General features: G+C 42.4%; 1 pseudogene; it reads left to right on the forward strand.

The window, feature by feature from the left end:
• Positions 1–663: 663 nt before the first annotated feature.
• Positions 664–1159, forward strand: LOC110284878 (peptidyl-prolyl cis-trans isomerase A pseudogene; annotated as a pseudogene).
• Positions 1160–4509: the final 3350 nt, after the last annotated feature.

Here is a 4509-nt window from a genome sequence, read left to right on the forward strand (position 1 = left end):
TTCTTTCTCCTCTGGGAAGGTATGCATGCTAAACGAAGATGGAGGGAAGACAGAAGTATGTATCTCTGTTATCCTAATTCACCCACAGGATTGTTCAAGCAAACCCTGGAGAGATGTCATTATTTTGTAGATACCTTGTCATAAGGACAGATTCCCCACCCCACCCCCTTCCTTACAGCTGCCACAAAGCAGAGTGGGAACAAGACACAGGAGTGAAGAAGTAAGCTCCTCAGGGCACTGAGCCAAGGAGAAGGTGCAGAAGAAAGAAATGTTATCCTGGAGAGAGAAAAGAAACATGGCCATAGAAGGCAAACAGTCTACAGTGAGCCTGTTCCACAAAACTACATGGAGCAAAGGCTGTAGGACAGAGTATCAAGGCTATCAATGGCTGTGACCAAACAACCCCAGAAATCAACTTAAAGGAAGAAAAATTCATATTGGGTTATGACGTCTATCTAGGCTTTTTGGCTCATTGTTTCTGGACTAAAACAAGACAGAACACCATGGTGGAACAAGGCTGCTCACCCCATGGTGGCCAGGAGGCAAAGCAATAGGAGAACCCAAATATTGTTCTAATGCAATATACTATCAATACTGGTATAGTTAGAAATGAAAACTGCATTTTGCAGACGCCACTGTCGCTTTTCACCGCTTACTGCAGCCATGGTCAACCCCACCGTGTTCTTCAACATCACAGCCGATGACGAGCCCTTGGGCCACATCTCCTTCGAGCTGTTTGCAGACAAAGTTCCAAAAACAGCAGAAAACTTTCAAGCTCTGAGCACTGGAGAGAAAGGATTTGGCTATAAGGGTTCCTCCTTTCACAGAATTACTCCAGGATTCATGTGCCAGGGTGGTGACTTCACACGCCATAATGGCACTGGCGGCAGGTCCATCTACGGAGAGAAATTTGAGGATGAGAGCTTCATCCTGGAGCATTACAGGTCCTGGCATCTTGTCCATGGCAAATGCTGAACCAAACACATACGGTTCCCAGTTTTTTATCTGCACTGCCAAGACTGAATGGCTGGATGGCAAGCATGTGGTCTTTGGGAAGGTGAAAGAAGGCATGAACATTGTGGAAGCCATGGAGCGTTTTGGGTCCAGGAATGGCAAGACCAGCAAGAAGATCACCATTTCCGACTGTGAACAACTCTAATTTATTTTACTTGCAGGCGTTTTACCCATCAAACCATTCCTTCTGTAGCTCAGGAGAGCATTCCTACCCCATCTTCTCGCAATGTCCTGTCATCTCTGCTCTCACTCAAGTTCTTTGGGTTCCATATTTTCCTCATTCCCCTTCAAGTCTAGCTGGATTGCAAAGTTAAGTTTATGATTATGAGTAAAAACTCAATTAGAAAAAAATAAGAAATGAAAAATGTATACATGTGTCCCAGCTCACTATGTCTGAAGAAAAATTGCTTCAAAAAAGAAGTTAAATGCTTTTTAGGACATATGAGTCATTGCTAGAAACTCATGTTGAATTTAACAGACATTCTTTTCCAAAGTCAAGGACTGACAGCCATGAGTGAGCCTTGGGAAATGCCTAGGACATGGGCTCATCTCTAGACACTCCCCCTTATTGGTTCCTCAGTCAGATATATTTGAATACCCTCATGCAGACCTGCACAGGGCCTCCTTTAAAGTACAGCTTCATTGCAGGTAAATCTATACCTTAGAGTAATATACACTACAAAATCTTGTGGTCAGTGAATTGCTTCCTAGCATCCTGGCAATCTAACTTGTCTATGTCATTTTTCAACAACTTCTTCCACAAGCATGGACTTCATTGCTCTTTACTTGGATATCTTTATGAGTTCTGCATTCCCTGAGCTGTAATGGGTAAATCCATAACTTGACCAGTTGTAGTAATTTGTACTCTCACCTGTGTAGGTGTGAGGTGTGGGTATAGGTGGCTTGAGTTGCCTCTGTTCACACCGGACCTCAGTAAATAAAAATGGGATGAACTATATTTCTTATCAGGGACATGTGCACAGAGTCTGATAAGCCAGGGTTCTCTATTCATTGTGGTCATTAACTAAGTCAGAGTTCTCCTGCCTTGTGATCACTAAATACTTGTTGACCTGGAAAGGTGAACTGATCTATCAACAGTGAATTAGTCTGTTAGATACTTTCCCACCCATACATTGAAATCTCTGTGCTCAAATTGTGGTGGGCACATAAGACTTAAGATAATGTTTCTAATCAGGGGAAGAACAATCTAGGGAGGGGCACACCTGCATCTCTATAAAAGAATAGCAACACAGGAAAACAACAACAAAACCAGAAACGGCCTCAAGGAGCACGATCTGTAGAGAGTGTACTTGTATCCTCTTTGATTTCCTTCAGCCATCTTATAATTCTTTATCTTAAAGTTCCTCCAACTTACACTCTTTGGAGTAGAGTCCTTACGGCAGAAGCAACTCCGACTGATGATGAACTGCCTCGTTGATAAGATATAGTGACAGCTAAAAGTTACCCACCAACTCCAATTACATGTGGAGGATGAAGGGACAGGACAGGATGGCAGCTACTGGGATATCAGTTACAAGGAGTAGAGGTGGAACTAGGAGTAAGAGTAGGAGTACTGGAGAAATAACAGAGCAGTAAGAACATGGTAGGGATGGGAACTGGAGTGAAACAGCTTAACAATTCTTAAAGTTATAGAAAGTTATAATCAGGTATGCAGATAAAGGGGCAGGAAGACAGAAGGAGAGAATGAAGTATGTATGAAGAGAAAGTTGGTCTGTGAGTACAAGAAAACACAATAGACTAGATACGAACAGGACAATCGTATAACCCAATAAAACACTATAAAATGAAAACAAACCAATCAAAGATTCATGTGAGAGTGAAGATTCATAAGTATTGTTTCATCGAGTAAAATTTCTTATATACACTGCTAAAAAATATCCTTCTTCCTGTGAGATAGCCTCATACTCTTCTGGTGATGGGGCCATCAACTGTGTCTTTAGCTCAAACATATTTGGCCAGATTTGTTAGCCTGCAGTGCCTCTGTGGAAATCCAATAGGTCACTTGGAGAGGTAATTTCCCACACTGGAGTCAGCAAGGGTCCTTCCTCCCTCAGGAGTTTTCAAGATGTTGAAATAGATTTTAGAGCACTTATGATTTGACCAGCTGATGTTTTCCAAGAGTGCTGGGTGGTCCTGCTCTTCCTGAGTAGATTTCAAATCTCAAGGCCCTACCACCATGTACAGTTATATTTGCTGGAAAAAGCTTCCACCTTACCAAGGTGAAGTTTGCCTGCGCCACTGAGTTACAGGTCACGACAGCTCTCATTGGGTGTCCATTAGCTTCTGAAACTCTGGGTCTCTCTCTCTCTCTCTCTCTCTCTCTCTCTCTCTCTCTCTCTCTCTCTCTCTCTCTCTCTCTCTCTCTCTCTCTCTCTCTCCCTCCCTCCCTCCCTGTCTCTCGTTTGGAAATGCAGTTATGACAGTCTTTTCTATACTTCACAGCCAAGTGGTCAAGTGCAGTATTTCTCTTTGGCTTCTTCCTTGTCTCAACAGGAAGAGACCAGGACAGTCGGATTAGTTCCCGCCTGCTACATGCAGCTTGTTGCTCTGTTCTCTATAATTTGCTTTTCCTGTTTTTACTTCTGGAGAGTTTTCTCTTTGGTTTGTGACTGCAGAGTGGTGAGCTCACAAACCATTTTTGTTTGACTCAAAGTTATAGCCCATGACTTCCTTCCAGATCTAGTGTTCAATATTTCTATGGTTTGTCCCATTCAGTGGTTCTCAACCTATGGGTTGAATTCCCCTTGGAGAGGTGGCATGACACTTTCACAGGGGTTGCCTAGGACCATCAGAAAACACACATATTTACATAACGATTCATAACAGTGGCAAATTACAGTTATGAAGTAGCACCAAAATAATGTGGTTGGTGTCAGAACAGCATGAGGCCCTGCATTCACGGGTGGCAGCATCAGGAAGGATGAGAAGCACTGCTCTAGTCTCCTCCACTTTCTTGTTCCCTGCATGCCCCACTTGCCTTTCTGACTTCTTCATGCTGTCAACCGAAGGTTTTCTACCAGATTCACGGAGACATGGAAGAAAATGATTTGCCCCTACTCCACCATTTTCAGAAGTTGTTCTTTAGTGTTGAGGGAGTTTTTATTACTGTATTAATCTCATTCTTCATTGTTGGTCTGCTTAGGTTGACTTGTAATGGTCTGGAAATCCAACCATTTCTTCTAGTTTCATCTATTGATACATAGTTGATCCTGAAGGTCCCTAATGACGTGTGCTTCTGTGGTGCAGGTCATCATGCCTCCTTTCCCTCCTCTGATTTCATTTAGTCTTTCTCTCTTTCTCTTGGTCTAGATAAAGAGTGGTTGGTTTTTCTTATCCTTGAATATCAATTCTTCATTTCTTTGATGTTTCAGACACATTTTCATGGCTATTTCATTTACTTCTGCTCTTAATGTTGGTATTTTTTCCTTCCATTAATGTTGAGTTATTTCTTTGAAAACTTCTGCTTGACATAGA

This window comes from Mus caroli, unplaced genomic scaffold (assembly GCF_978045245.1).
Source record: "Mus caroli unplaced genomic scaffold, Mus_caroli_1 scaffold_19, whole genome shotgun sequence".
In the NCBI taxonomy this organism is placed as follows: Eukaryota; Metazoa; Chordata; class Mammalia; order Rodentia; family Muridae; genus Mus; species Mus caroli.